The following is a 16,256-nucleotide window of genomic DNA, read 5'->3' as shown; positions in this document are numbered from 1 at the left end:
GAATGCATCATGGTAAATGTAGTTTAGGTATCCTGGAAAATATAGATCATGTCATGTGGCCACATCTGTAATCCTGATTGGTCACTGAATTGACCCTTGGTGGGTTGAGGGAGGTTTTTTCATTCTTGCCTGAACACAGCCTCATGGTAGCATCTCTACCCCCAGCTTCTATGATATGGGATGAAAGGGATAAGAAATAACCATCTTTTTACCCAGAAGGACAGATATGCAAAGGATTGGACATTAAGAAGAATTTCATCATAACTGTGATTTAGTGAGGATGCCTGATGAACCAATTAAAAAAGACTTTATATGGATTGTTTTGTGGAGTTTATCTATCTGCCTTTGTACAGGACAGAATACATTGACACTCTTGTCTGTCTCTGACATATGAAACTATCTTAAGCCAATGACACTTTTTTCACCCAAAGACTCACTTCTTTTGAACCAACTTGTTTGATTCCTTGCTTTTCTAGGAAGCTGGAAAAACTACTAGGAGAGAGAACTTGAACAACAGTTGAGAACTTAGGATAAATTAAACAGAAATGGGAAAAGAGAAGCTGAGCCTTGACTTAATTTGTATGCTGCTATCAATTGTTTCAGACTCCCAAAGAGCAAGTATTCTGGCAGTTAGTTATTTCTTCTTTCTTCCTAGAAGATTTCAGGAGAAGATTAGAGTCACTCCTTGTCTTCCAATTGGCTTCTTATGGTAATACTTCATCATTTACTATTAGGATATAACTCATAACCTCTCTGCAGCCTTCTAGGAATTACCACAAATGATATAAATGAAGGGGATGGGGCAAATTTGCACACTGAAAAGCATTCATAATAAATAATACAGATTTCAATGGACAAATGGCTGCAAAAGTTGATGGAGTATGCAGCGATAGCTAAATTGACTGCTTTCTTCAGGGGGAAAATGCAAATACTTTTCTTTTTACCTGGAAACCACTTTTGGACTTTGAGCTTGAGATAGAAAAAAAAATGAAATTTAATTTTGGGTTTTACCGATTAGATAGATGTGGTGTTATGGAAAAGGCTAGTTTAAATTACTATGTAAAACTAAAAAGTTGTGGTTTGATGTTGTACAAAGTTAGTACCCACTCCTCTCCTAGAAGAATGAAATATTTTGGGAAATATTAAAAATATTATATTTATATTACATTTCCTTAAAGGAGAAACATGCTCTTGGAAAGCAGCTGCCTGCCCCAGCAGATATTTGGTGCCCGTTAAGAAAGACTGGGCCATCCTACCTACAAAACAAAAAGACCTTCAGCCTCAGGATGATAGGATTAGCCCTCACTCAAGATCCAAACCAGGACAAAAAGACACAATAGGAATTGCCCAACACCCTTTTAGAACACAAGCCTCTTCATTACATTGTCACTCCCCAGCTTCAACCAAACCTAGAAACTCAGACAAACATGACCCCATAGGAATCTGACAACAGCCAAGAGAATACATGTTCTTGAACAGGAAACTCAAGTGCAAAGCATAAGAGAAGGTACAAATACCCCTCACTCTCAACTACATGTGTTCAGCTGGACCTGAAGCACAAAGATGTGCTTCTGTTTATCAATAAATAGACTCTCTTTCCAATCAGCCTCCAGCCTCCATTTTGTCTCCAGTGCCTCTCTCCCGGCTTGGAACTGAACCAGATGGAGATTCTTCCAACAATCTTATTACCCTATTCTAGGAAATTCTTTTTCTTTCTTTTTTTCCACACTTTTCCCTTCCTCTACTTCTGCTTCTTTTTGCTTTTGTATTTTTTTGTATGTTATCATAAATTAATAAAATTGTTATAAACAGACACACACAAATAAATAAATAAATAAATAATAGAGGTGTGTGCTTTAAAATTATTTAGGAGAAAAGAAAGTTATGACCGTCACCACTTCTTATGCACATTCAATCCCATACTGCACATTTGCAATGACTGCAGCTTTAAGAAGGCTTGGGAGGAGTGACTCTAGTCCTGTTAACCAAATGGCGCCTAAATATACTGTTCTCCAGGATATGGCCACAATAACAGATTACTTAAAGTGGTTTTCAGCTATTCAATGCCCAATATTATGCTTCTAACAAAATGCGGAAGTCTAAAATATCTCTGTAATTATGGTAAACACAGACAACAATCACTGAAATTGTAGAGTACTACTCTCTCTCCTTAACCTACAGGCTGTATATAGAAAGCTAAATGAAATAGTTTTTTCTTCTCCTGTGTAATTAGATATGTACTACATTCCAGGTGTTGGGAGATTATAGGGAGCTTGCTTTTGCTGGGGGCCAAATTCTAATTCATTTCCTTTCCCAGTTTGTGCTGTTCATTGCATTTTGAGTAGAAAAACAGAGACATTTTAAGCAAGCCCCACGGACTTCTATTAAATGTGTTTCAATTCAACTTTAGGGGCAAGATGAAAATGTAGCTCCTTGCTGAAAAACATTGTAAAACTATATGTTAGCTATTAGATTTGACATTCTCATGAATTTCATTCTCATCCTTCTTTCATATATCTAGGATCAAAATGATGTTAAAACTGCACTAATTGTGAGAGAAGCAAACTTATGTATTTATTTAAAGAAAAACACTGATACCTCCCTTTCTCCTTGATGAGAAACCATCCAAAGGAGCTCAGACTCTGAAGAAGTGTTCTGGGGTGTGTGGGAGTAAAAATACAGCTTTTTTGACTGATCCATATCTTTTTCAAGTATTCTGCATGAGCCTTAAAAAAGTATAATTGTTATAAAGAGTATATGTATTATTAACGTGGCTGTATCTTTAATATATTTGATACAGATACATCTTCTTTTCAAGTTTACCCAGAGGCTGAGTACATGCATGCTTAGTAAAAATCTAACATATAATTAATTTTAAGGCATGAATCTAAATATTTGTAAAATTAATTTTTGCTATTTGTTTGCCTTTTTTCTTCATTATTTTTCTGTAATTTTTGCTATTTATTATACTTTGTAGTTTATTCTCTTGGCCTGTGCAGTCTCTTCAGAGTATTTTTATTGACATAAAAAATAGAATTAAAAAAAATAAATCTACATCTAATAGTTTTATTTTTCTTTATTTTTACAGTGAAAATCTTATTTTATATACTTACAAAATGTTCATTTCAATTTTAATCAGTACATAAAAATAAAAGTCAATAAAATGAATAATAGTTGAGCTGTCAAATTCACTCTGTGCCCTTAACTGCTTTTCTCTAATATCTAGTTCTCAAACTGACTAAATAGCCTGATGGATGATTAACTATGTTTCACTGGTTTTCATTTTAAAGTTCAAAACATATTTCTGGCTGACTCTAATATTCATCAAGTTCTAATTCCAGAATCATGCTCTTAATATTTAGTTTGCCTGCTTATCTTTAATATATTTTACTGGCTTTGAAGTATGATCTGTCTTTGTAATGCTTTTACAGGCATATTCATGGCTCATTGCTCCATCCTTATATTTGGCCATTAACTACCAACTATCCTAGTTTGTCAAAGGTCATGGATTTCATAAAACATTTAGATAAAGGAAGTCACCACATTATAAAAAAGATGTTGAGACTTTAGAAAAAGTGCAGAGAAGAGCAACCAGGATTAGGGGACTGGAGACTAAGGCATATGAAGAACGGTTGTAGGAATTGGGCTTGGCTAGTCTGATGAAGAGAAGGACCAGGGGAGACATAATAGCAGTGTTCCAATATTTGAGGGGCTGCCACAGAGAGGAAGGGTTTAATCTATTTTCTAAAGTGCCTGTAGGCCAGACAAGGAATAATGGATGGAAGCTGAACAAAGAGAGATTTAACCTGGAAATAAGGAGAAACTTTCAGACAGTGAAAACAATCAACCAATGGAACAGCTTGCCCTCGGAAGTTGTGGGAGCGCCATCACTTGAGACTTTCAAGAAGAGATTGGATTGCCATTTGTTAGAAATGGTGTAGGGTCTCCTGCTTGGGTGGGGGGTTAAACTAGATGACCTATAAGGTCCCTTCCAACTCTGATTATCTGTTATCTGTTATATCTCACAGCAATTGTGGTAGACATGAAACAATCATCATTGTTCTGCAGATGTAAGGAAGCTTGAGTTTTAAACAAAATCAGATTACTGTTTTTTTTTTTTTCAGAAATAGTAACCAAGCACTTTATAAATTTTACAAATTCTTTTTCCTCATATTGTTCTCAAAGATATATTGATCTATATATTAAATGAAATTTTGCCCTTCTGAAAAATCCCATTTAGATGTTGGCACGGTATGGGATCACAGCATGGAACTCAGAATAGTTAGCCTCAGGATATTGGTTTTGAAGATATAATCAGCAGGGGTGTGTTCAAACAAGAATGTAAGGAGCTGAACTTCTGCATTTAATTCAGGAAACTTATTATCTATCAGGAAGAGGGAAAATGGGGGGAAACAACTTTGAACTAGTACTCATCGTCCTCACTCCATTGGTGCTAGGGCCCTATCCTCCATGTTCTTCCTAGCATAGTACTTCATAGCAACAGAGGCTAAGTCTCTCAGTCTTTAACTGAGAGGAAGGGGGAAGGGGCCTAAGTCATCCATTTTAGTTGAACTATGCTTTATGATTCTGCCACCATGCTAGACTCTTTTGATTCATTCATTATTACTAACAATTTCAGTTTGGTAGTATTATTGAAAACTATTATTGCTGTCCCTGACATAGCATTTCCCCAGCTGAAATCATGCCAAATGAGAAAATTATTACTGTGTATTATTTCTATGAAGATGACGTCTACGTACTTCTACCTAGCTATGAATCCGACTCTGCTTCTGGTTTAAATTTTATTAATGCGTTTATCAAAAACAAACCTGGATAAGATTAGTATCTACATGTGCCTGGGGTTTTTCCCCCCAAAATGATGATTGATGATGATGATATATTTTGGGATTTATTCTGGGGTGGATGTAAAAAAAAGATAAGATCATTTTAGTAATAAAATTCAGTTTCTGCTCCTTTTTACAAGGTAGCTAGAAAATATGATCCTTCAGTTTGGACTTTGTGTTTAGTTCTTAGCCAATAAAATTCCTAACAAAACTATATTATTTGAAGGTAACATGAGTCTTTCCAAACAGGCTTACTGATTCCTCATGGTATTTATGAGAGATACATGATGATACAACTCCCACAAGGGGCCATATGCAGCTTGTTCCTTCTCACATCCTACTTTAGCTTTCTATATTCAGATCCATGAATGAGAGGAAGTGGGCAGGATATTGCAAAATCAGCTGATTCCCATTCTGTGTGGGAAGAAGCCTTTGTGTGATCAGTTCCTGCTGTGTTTGTGCATGCATGTCAAGATGTTGAGTCCTGCCTGAGCTATTTTGCAATGAATTGTCCAGTTTTTTTAAAAAAAAAACCTGTGGTCCAAAAAACATAATTCCATTTCCAGCTTAGCAACAGCATTTGAGTCACATGGATACTTCGGCCAGGCTTCCTCTTTTGGAAGATTTATCATTCAATCAACCAGAATGTCAGACTGAAAAAAGAATCAGAGAGGAAGTTTAAGGAGCAGTTTCTTTTTTTAAAAAAAAAAGTAGTAGCAGCTCTATAAAGTTATTGAATAATAAATTCTATCCACTGTCAGAAAAGAGATCCACAGCTAAATCTATAAAATGCATACCAGACTGTTGTGTATTAATAATTTTTCTTTAGAAACAGAATCCACTAAAAGCAAGATAACTGAAATTTTGCCTAGGATTTTCCTTGTTACATTTCAAAGCACTCAAAATCTCTTCTGATGGTAGGATGCTCTTCTGCAAATCCTTATAATCTGTTTGTGATCTGACATGATCTGTCTTTCATTTATCTATGTTCCATTTATCATGCAGTCCTCCCTACCTAAATTCCCTGCCTCCTTTTATTGTCCAAAGCCTGCCTTGTTAGTGCCAAAACCTAGACTATCACTTGGTTAAATATTGTTATGCTGGGGAGGAGTGTTTGGTTTCATCCACTTGTGAAGGGCAGCCCTGAGCAGATATTCTCCTGACCTGAAAAACATTGCTTACTGCTGTGTTATAACGTTCAATAAATCAATCACAATAACATAACATGCCCTTGAATACTACGTGGAAGCTTTCACTAGTCCAGATTTCACTAGTCCTTGATATGTACATATGATAGCCCTGCTGGGGCAGCTGCTAATTTGCCTCAGAGTGCAATATAAGGTGCTGGTTTTAACCTACAAAGCTCTACATTGCAAAGAGCCTATCTTCCATGATGTCTGATTGGCTGATTTGCATAGAGAGAATTGATATGCTCCAGGTTACTCCAATTAAAAATGCCACCTATCAGTGTTAGATATTAACATACTCACTGCTGATTGGCCGAGTCATGGGAGTGGGAAAACAAACAGCTGTCACTGGTCGAAGCCATGGACAGCTCTGCTGTAAAAGGAGCTGCCACAGCTGGAGTTTTCAGTCCTGTAAGAATGAATAAAAGAAGTTGAATGAGCTGAGCGTCCTGAGTCTCTTTGCACCCACAATCCAACACTGGCGATGAAGGTGGGATTCTGAGATGAGACAGGACCAGAGAGCACGTAGCAACTGCAGCCATAGCTACAAGCAGAATCGGAACAATGGCCAGATCCAACTCACCACCCACACCTTTTGATCCCATAGCAGAGGACCAGGAATTGTACATTGACTGATTCCATATGTTCCTGGAAGGGAGCGAACTCCTTAATATTTCCAAACAGAGAAAATGAGTGGTTTTCCTCACACACTGTGGTCCCACAGTGTTCAAAATGGCCAAAGCATTATTAGCACCCAGCAACGAAAAGACGATGGCATGGCTGGGCCAGGAAAGAATCCTGAGGGCACACTATATGCTCCTGGCCTTGTGTTTGATAAGGAGGAATGAATTCTACCAGCAAGACCAGAAGGAAGGAGAGAGCATCAGCGATTTCATCGCAAACCTATGAGAATTCTTTATCATGGACAAAGCGATGAGGGATCACATAGTCCTGGGACTCTGAGACTTAATGCTGCAGAGCCGCCTCCTAATCAAACCAAAAATAACACTCAAGGAGGCAATTGAGGAAGCATCAGCCGTAGAAGTGTCCCAGAAATCTGCCGCCACCATGAGAAAGATGAACAAGCTGCTGCAGCCACTGCCAAAAGAAGCCGCCGCCATCTACCATGAGGACATTAAGTCGGAGCCAGAGTCAGATGACAATGACGTGCACCAACTCTGATCTGAGCAAGGTCAAAGAAACCAGGATCGAAAGAGGAAGGAATTTTGGTGCACCAGATGCGAGGGGAATCACCCATGGTTGGAATGCCATTTGCCAGTGATACAACTGATGGGGACACATCGCAAGGGCATGCCAAACAATGCAACCCAATAACCAAAGATAGAGACCAAGCATCCCCCCTCCCGGAACGGAACAAACCAAACGGGAACCCGATGAAGCCAATTCAGCCGGAACCGAAGAAATGATGAGCTGGCCACCAAGGCAGGCGAGACACACCAGACAGTGACCGTGGGCCACTCCAGCATGACCAACGCACAGAAACTTTACATCCAAGTGACCAAAGAGGGTGAGCCGTGCCGGATGGAACTGGATTCTGGGTCGTACCTGTCGATGGTATCCTGGGGCACCATCAAACAACTGAATCCCAGCATAACCAAAGACCAACTGAAAAAAATAGAGACTGACACTAAAGGACTACCAGAGGAACAAGATTCCTGTGATCAGCATTGGGGATTTCAGAGTGACATTCAAAAACTACTTGGGATACCTGCCATTAACAATCTAGCCTGCTGGGGAAAGAATGGTTCCAACCGCGAGGCATTGAAGTCACCGGAATAAACAGCATCACCAAGAGCGAGTGGAAGGACATCCTGATGGAGGAGTTCCAGGATGTCTTCGACGGAAAATTGGGCAAATACTTGGGGTCACCCATCTCCTTTAATCTAGACCTGACCATAGTCCCCTTCAGACTAAAAGTGAGGCATAACCAAACCAAAGGCATAACCATTTGTGCTAAGGCCAAAAATAGACGAGCAACTAGATAAGCTCATCATCCAGGGAATACTAGAACCCACTGACCATGCAAAATGGGAGACTCCTATTGTCACCCCCATAAAGCCAGATGGGTCAGTGCACATCTGTGCTGATTACAAGGCAACTCTGAACCACGCCCTTCAACAAAGTGCTTACCCCGTCCCAGTGGTGCAAAATCTGTTGCACTCGCTAGGGTGTGGAAAGGTCTTTGCAAAGCTCAACCTCACACAAACCTACCAACAATTACCAGTGGACACTGAGACAGCAGAAGCCCAGACAATCGTGACACACAGAGGGCCATTTAAATGCAAGCGGCTACAATTCGGGATCAGTATAGCCTCGGGGCTATTCCAAAGCCTCATGGAACACCTCCTACAAGGGTTAAAAGGGGTGGTGCCCTGGTTTGATGATGTCCTTATATCAGCTAAGGACAGAGAACAATTACAAAAATGCCTAAGGGAAGTGCTAAGCCATTTCCAAGAGGTGGGGCTAAAAGTGAAAAAAGAAAAATGCCAACTAGCAGCAGACAAAGTAGAATTCCTAGGATACCTGACAGACTGCAAAGGAATCCACCCCACAGAAAGCAAAATTAAAGCAATCAAAGAAGCCCCCAGGCCGAAGAACAAAACAGACTTACAAGCCTTCTTAGAACTAATTAACTTTTACAATATATTTTACCGCAGAAGGTGACAGTCGTGGAGCCACTACACAGACTGCTTGATGAGAAGGCAGCCTAGGCCTGGGGGCAGAAGGAAGAAGCTACATTCAAAGGAATCAAAAACATCCTCACATCAGATGGCGTATTAATCCCATACTAGTGAAACATTACCACTGATCCTAACATGCAACGCATTACCATTTGGGGTCGGTGCAATAATCAGCCACATACTGCCAAATGGAAAAGAAGCCCCTATAGCATTCTACTCAAAGACATCCAAACCGGAATGAAATTTTGGCCAGCTTGGCAAAGAAGCTTTAGTGGCAGTAACCGGAATCAAGTGGTTCCATGAACACATCTACGGCAAGAGATTCACCCTGGTAACCAATCACAAGCCACTACTAGCAATCATCACAGGGAACAGACCACTCTGACCAATCTGTCGCCCAGGATGATGAGATGGACAGAGTTCCTAGCCACATACGAATATGACTTAATATACCGACCCGGGAAGGACATAGATCATGCCGATGCACTCAGTCAATGCCCTCTGCCCAATCGGGACGAGGACCCAGCACCATCCACATCCACACTGCTAATAGAGTCCCTCGAAATAGCACTGGTGACAGCAGCCGACATTGCGAGAGCAAGCGCAAAGGACAAAACCCTGCCATGAATATTGCACTGGGTGGTGAGGGGATGGCCAGAGACAGAGACGGCCGAAGACACCAGACCTTTCAGGAATCGACAAACAGAACTGTCAGTACGAAAAGGGTGCGTACTATGGGGGGACCGGGTAATAATTCCAGAAAAACTATGGGAAGACATACTAGACATGCTGCATGCAGGGCATCTGGGGATAGTTAAGATGAAATCCTTGGCAAGAAGCTACAAGTGGTGGCCAGGGATGAATAAAGAGATAGGGGCCTGGGGGGCAACCTGCAAAGCCTGCCAAGAATCCAGGCCAGCACCCCCACAGCACCCAACCATGAATGGGAAATGCCATGGGGACCTTAGTCGAGGGTACACATAGATTTTTCTGGGCCAGTCAAGGGACAAACATTCCTGGTAGTGGTAGACACATACTCTAAATGGTTGGAGATCAGGATCATGCAGTTCACCACAACCAAAGCAGTAATTAGAACCCTCAGAAAATTATTTGCAACACACAGGTTGTCAAACATAATAGCATCTGACAAAGGGGCCGCAGTTCATGGCCACTCAGTTCGAGGGATTTTCGAGGGAATACAAAATGGGATACAACACGCCCTAACAGCACCAGAGTACTCCTCCATGAATGGACAAGCAGAGAGAATGATGCGATCCATGAAGGAAACCTTAACCAAATTAGGGCCCAAGGACACACAGGCTAAAATAGACAAACTACTAAGCCTCCAACACATAACTCCCAGCACGACAACCAACAAGAGCCCCGCTGAACTATTGATGGGAAGGAAACTAAGATCACAGCTAGACAGGCTGCACCCCCATTATAACACAGGCATTCCAGTAAATTCATCCAGCAGATGCCGGACATTCCAAACAGGTGACCCAGTATATGCCTGAAACCTAACAGAGGAAGCCAATGGATACCAGCAAGGGTGTCCCAAGTAACAGCCGATGGCAGAAGTTGGAGAAGACACTTCAACCAACTCGGGGGCCAACAAATAAGGGGAGAAGCAGAAACACCAGGCACACCCAGGGAGGAAAGGCAAGACCTCTCCCAATAAAAAAATCAAACAGAACAGGCCCTGACAACTAACGAGGCACACCCTCAACAATTAATGATAGCCCCGAACAAAAAGCGCGAACGCGTACCTGAAATCCAGCGGTGGATCAGCATGGCCAGAGAAGAACAGATACGGGAAAGGAGTGAAAGGGCAGCTTCTAGTGGAAATAAAATGGCCACCACAGCCAGAAAGTTCCAGGAGGTTCCAAGAAGCCATACCGGAGAAACAATAAGTCCCCCCAAACAGTTTGACGACAAGCTGATGACTGATCTGCGTAGGTCAAATTGCACCCACAAAAGCCCCGCCTACTGTACACTAGGTGAAACTGGATTGGGTGAGACTAGACCAGTGGGAGGGGTGTTAGATATTAGCATACTCACTGCTGATTGGCCAAGTTGCAGGAGCGGGAAAACAAACAGCTGTCACTGGTCAAAGCCGCAGACAGCTCTGCTGTAAAAAGAACTGCCACGGCTGGAGTTTTCTGTCCTGTAAGAACGAATAAAAAAAGTTGAACGAGCTGAGCATCCTGCATCTCTTTGCACCCACAATCCAACAATCAGCAACCAGAAAGTGGGCCTTCTCAGTTGCATTTTCTGTCCTCCGGAGTGTGATTCCCCCTGAGATTTAGATTGCTTCCGCACACTCAGTGCTCGAAAGACCAATAAAGATCTGGCTGCCCTTTGAGCCTTGGGATAGGGTGGTTTGGGGGCCCCCATCTGCTAGATGTTAGATGTGAGTGTGGTGTTTTGGTATTTGCCAGGTCGCCATTTTGCCAGGTTGTTATGGTATATTTTAAGTTAGCTACAGGCATTTAGAAGCAAGAAACAATAAATTGAATAAATAAATAAATAAACAAGCAAATATAAAAGCAGCAATCAGTAAAACTTTATAACGCTAACATGTAATTGTCATTGGATTGTGATCTGCCGAAGTACTTGTTTCAATATTTATTTCTTGAATATTAGTTAACAATTCTGTTGACATCCATATCATATCTATTCTGGACCATGATAAATGTCTATTTGAATAGAAGGTATATTGTTTGGTTTTAGTATTTCTTTCTCTCTATGTATCGTTTAAGTTTATTTCATTTACCATTTAAAAAAAATTTAGGGAGGGTCTTTCTGTTTTGCTTTATTGTTTTCTGTGCTGTATAGTCCAGTTTATTGTCTACAATTCCATTAAAATCTCCCATCATAACTATATTAGCATAGTCCAGTTCAATTATTTTCATATGGAATTTTTTATAAAATTCTTCTTGATTGTCATTCAGGGCATAGATTGCAATCAGGAGTGTCTTTGTATTATTGTCCATTATTTCCACCATTAGCATTCTTCCGTCGTCATCAGTATAAATCAATTTTGCTGGGATAATATCTTTAATGTATAAAACCACTCCTCTTTTCGTGCATTGTGTCAAAGAAGTAAATATTTTCACTAATTTTGGCTGTATCAACAATTGTTCATATTGCTTTTTAATATGTACTTCTTGTAGGCAGATTATATCAAATTTTAATTTCTCTAATTTATGAAGGTTTTCCTTCTTTTAACAGCTGAGTTAAGTCCATTTATATTAATTGTAATCATTTTTTTCTCTTCCATGGTTATATTTTGTAGTTAGGTTTAACAGCTCTTGTAGATCTTGGTTCACGTTGTTCTTTGGCTTACTCCTTTCCACCTACTGTACCTTCTTTTTCAGTCATCATTTTGCAGTCCTCTTGGAATTCAATTAGTGAAATCTCTTTTTCTGCCTCTTCCTCTTTCCCTCTAAAAAATTCTGTATAAAATGATTCAGCTTTCTCAATTGAGTCAATTCTATGTCTCTGTTCTTGCCATGTGAGCATTAAACCTTCTGGAATCAGCCATCTATAATTCACCTCTTTTTTAAGTAGCATTTTGGTCAGGAATTGGTATTCTCTTCTCATCTCTCTCACTCTTCTGGGTACTTGTTTCAAGACCACAATCTCCTTGTCTTTGTATTTCAATGTTTTCTCTCTTGCCACTTGCAATATTTGCATTTTAATGGCTTTCTTTGTAAATCTGATGTGAACTTCTCTTGGTAAGCTATTTCTCATTGCATATCTTGTGAAGACTCGATAGACCTCATCTATTCCATCCATCATCTTCTCTTCAGTTATTTCCAAAGCTTCAGCCAATATTTCTATCATTATCTCAGCTAGGTTTTGTCCCTTTTCTTCCTCTATGTTTTGGAATCTAAGATAAAATTCTGATCTGTCCTTCTCCCATCTCATCTTCTTATCTCTTTGTTTACCTTCTTCTTCAATTTTTTGGAATCTCTCATCGTACTTCATCATCATTTGTTGGATGTTCTCCACCTTTTCATCGGTTTTCCCTGTTCTTTGTTCTCTTTTCAATATTCTCTGTTCTTGTTTGAATATTTTGAATTCCTTGCATAATCATCTACAGGGTCACTTTTTCTTATTCTTTTTCTTGCTGTAACATTGTCTGTATTGAACGTTGTCCTCCAGATGGTGGAGAGGAACAAGTAGAAGTTGAGGAACCAGGGGCTCCTGGTTTCGAGCAATTCAAAATCTTCAGGTTCTTCTAGACCTTAATCCAATTGCAAAATAACCAATTGCAATTCCAAATAAAAATAGTAGGAAAAAAGAAGCCAAATAGTAATAATAATTAAAAAAGAAAAAAAATTCTTCAGGTTCTTGTATACCTTAATCCAATCGATTGGTTAGATAACAGTAAAAATTCAAAAATGAAGGAAAAGACCATAAACATACACAAAAAAGAAAAAGTTGTAAAATCCTAAAAAAGGTGGAAAAGTGAAAAATAAAAAGCTAAAAAAGAGAAAGCGAAAATTCTTCAGGTTCTTCAACACCTTAATCCAATTAACAGGTCTCAAATATAAAAGGATGCATAAGAGAAAAAAAGAACTCCAGAAAAATAAACAAAAAAAGAAAAAGAAAAAAAGCCAATATGAAAGGTAGATGGAGAAACAAAAATATCAGGGAGGGGGAGGGAAAAAAAGAAAAAAAAAGACTACTCCCTTAAAAAGAAAAGGAAGAAAATCATTAATACTAAAGCTTTTCCTTTAAAATAAAGAGCAAGCGTAGAAATTTAACTTCCAAAGACAAGAAATAAAAAACAAAGACAAGTTCCAAAGAGCCAGAAATCCAAATAGCTATTACAAAAAGTAAACTGATGAGGAGGGGTAGCGCAGCTTAGAAAAAATAAAAAGAGCACACTGCGTTTTGTTTAGTTATCCAAGGCTCTTGTTATAACTCTCTTTTCCAGAGACTTATCACCTTTTCTTTTGCTATAAGCTTCAACACCAGACTCCAGCTGTTGATAGAAACCCAGAAGAGTGCCTGTAACAATACTCTCCCATGCTCTTCCCTCTATCTTATCAAATAGCAATGTCCTTGAAAAGAAGTCTCAGTTCTTTCTCAGCTTTGTCTGGTCGAAAGAGAAATAGAATATTTCCAAGTCTCTAGTTGGCAGTGTTACAAAGTTTCTTTTGCTTTCACTTTCCCCCTCCTTTTCCAAACAAGATATAATAAGAATTAATTAAAAAAAGAAAAAGATGTTTTAAAAAAATAACTAAAAGGGAGTCTCTAGCCTAAAATATTATAAAATCAAAAAGGAGAAAAAGAATAGATGAAAGAAGAGAAAAAAAACCAGTCCAGTTTCAAAGTATAAGATCATGTGTAAAAAATCCAGCAATGAGAAAAAATAAAAAAATAAAAATATTACTTTGACATTCCTGTTTAAAATCACTGCTTAGTCACTTCTATCAAAACTTTTACAGATTCTTTCTTTTCCTTAGGGTGTCCTTTCAAATCTTAAAATAAAGAAAAAGTTCCCACCAAACCAGCACACTCTCTCTTTCCGTTCTCTTTCATTTTGGAGCTGTCCCAACTTCAGCAGCTTTAATGGCTGCCTCTTTGCCGCTGGCAAAAAGAGCTTCTCCTGGATCTACCAGGGACTTTGCGATATCCCTGGGATCAACAGGATGCACTCTTTACTTTCACCATGTCTTTGGGATGGTTTAGGTCTGATTGGACCATCCAAGAGCAAAGATATCGGCAGCAATCTCAGACCTCCAAGATCGCATGCTGTATCATCGCGATAGTTATGATGGGAGACTTTAATGGAATTGTAAACAACAAACTGGACTATACAGAACAGAAAACAACAAAACAAAACAGAAAGATTCTCCCTAAATCCTTTTTTTAAATGATAGATGAAATAAATTTAAAAGATACATGGAGAGACACAAATGCTAAAATTAAACAATACACCTTCCATTCAAGCAGTCATTTATCATGGTCCAGAATAGATATGATATGGATGTCAACAGAATTTTTAGCTATTATCCAAGAAATAAATATTGGAACAAGTACTTGGGCAGACCACAATTCAATGACAATTAAATGGAAAGGACAAAGAACAAGATCTAGATGAATAATACTATTTTATATTATAATACTATTTTAAAGGGAAAAGACTTCACACAGTGGATGGAGAAAGAATTGGCTTTTTTCTTTAGAGAAAACAAAAAAGAAGATACATCAATCCAGAACGTATGGGATACATACGAAGGCATATGCCAGAGGCTTGATAATAGACTATACAAGGAAAAGAAATACCATGAAAAGATTAGCCTCTAAGGCATTAGAGGATGAGTATAAAGGACTTGAAAAAGAGTTACAGAAAATGCCACAGGAAAAGGACATTAAGTTAAAAATGGATATAACCAAACATAAAATGGGTCTAATAGAAAAAGAACTAGCATAGAAAATCAGAGGTGCTAAACAGAACTACTTTGAAGATGCAAATAAACCAGGTAGATGGTTAGCATATAAATTGAGAAAGGAGAAAGAATCAAGGAAAAATTGCAATTAATAGATGACCAAGGCCAAGTTTGCTATGATAATAAAGAGAAGAAGGAAATTATACCAGACTATTATGGGAAACTATACACACAAGAGAATATTGATGAGGAGTTAAACAGTATTTACAGAATGCTAATCTACCCCAGATACCTAAAGGGATTGAAACAATGTTAGAAAGCAATATAACGATGATGGAGTTAACTGAAGCACTCAAGAAGCAAAATAATGGAAAGGCACCAGGCCCAGATGGACTTCCGGCAGAATTTTACAAAACATTACAAGAATTGTTGAACCTTCCATTGCTAGAAGTTATGAATGAAGTTATGTTAAAGAAGAGGATACCTAAATCATGGTCAGAAGCTTATATTACACTTATTCCAAAAGAGGAGGCCGATCCATTACAAATCAAGAACTATAGACCTATTTCCTTACTAAATGCAGATTATAAAATTTTTGCTTTAATATTGGCAGAAAGACTTAAAAAATACAATTTTATCCTGATCAAAATGGATTTCTGCCAAAGAGACAAATTAAAGACGCACAGAAGGCATTTGATAATGTGAATTGGCAATTCATGTTATTACTGCTGGAACAGATGGGCTTTGCTAAAAAATTTATTCAAGCAATAGAAGCTATATATCGTAAGCAAATGGCAAAGGTAATGATAGAGGGAGAACTGACAGACTCTATTGATATAAGAAAAGGAACAAGACAAGGGTGCCCACTATCACCTCTGCTGTTTGTGTTAACCTTGGAAGTGCTAAATAGAAATATTAGAGATGAAAAGAATATAAAAGGGATGAAAATTAAAAAGGAAGAATTTAAATTGCAAGCACTTGCAGATGATCTGGTTTTTATTTTAGAAGACCCACTAGAAACAGCATCAAAATTGAAAGAAAAGATAGAGACATATGGAAAGGTGGCTGGCTTGAAAATAAATAAAGATAAGACAAAGATCTTGACAAAGAATATGT

The 16,256-nt window shown here is 38.6% G+C and overlaps 1 long non-coding RNA gene across 2 annotated transcripts in view; it reads right to left on the bottom strand.

The window, feature by feature from the left end:
- Window positions 1-16,256, bottom strand: part of LOC148128217 (uncharacterized) — a 30,884-nt gene that overhangs the window by 7,120 nt on the left and 7,508 nt on the right. The window contains exons 2-4 of one of the 2 annotated variants that reach the window (XR_015741050.1): window positions 10,795-10,900; window positions 6,335-6,440; window positions 3,299-5,497 (exon numbers count right to left, since the gene is read on the bottom strand). This is a non-coding gene — a long non-coding RNA (uncharacterized LOC148128217). Of the gene's footprint in view, window positions 1-3,298; window positions 5,498-6,334; window positions 6,441-10,794; window positions 10,901-16,256 lie in introns of those variants that run through there. The other variant, XR_015741051.1, reaches the window with a different exon arrangement.

Source organism: Pseudonaja textilis, chromosome 1, assembly GCF_049901715.1.
Source record: "Pseudonaja textilis isolate UNSWEBS1 chromosome 1, rPseTex1.2, whole genome shotgun sequence".
NCBI lineage: Eukaryota > Metazoa > Chordata > Lepidosauria > Squamata > Elapidae > Pseudonaja > Pseudonaja textilis.
Note: the sequence above shows the minus strand (reverse complement) of the source record. Positions and strands in the feature narration are given on the sequence as shown.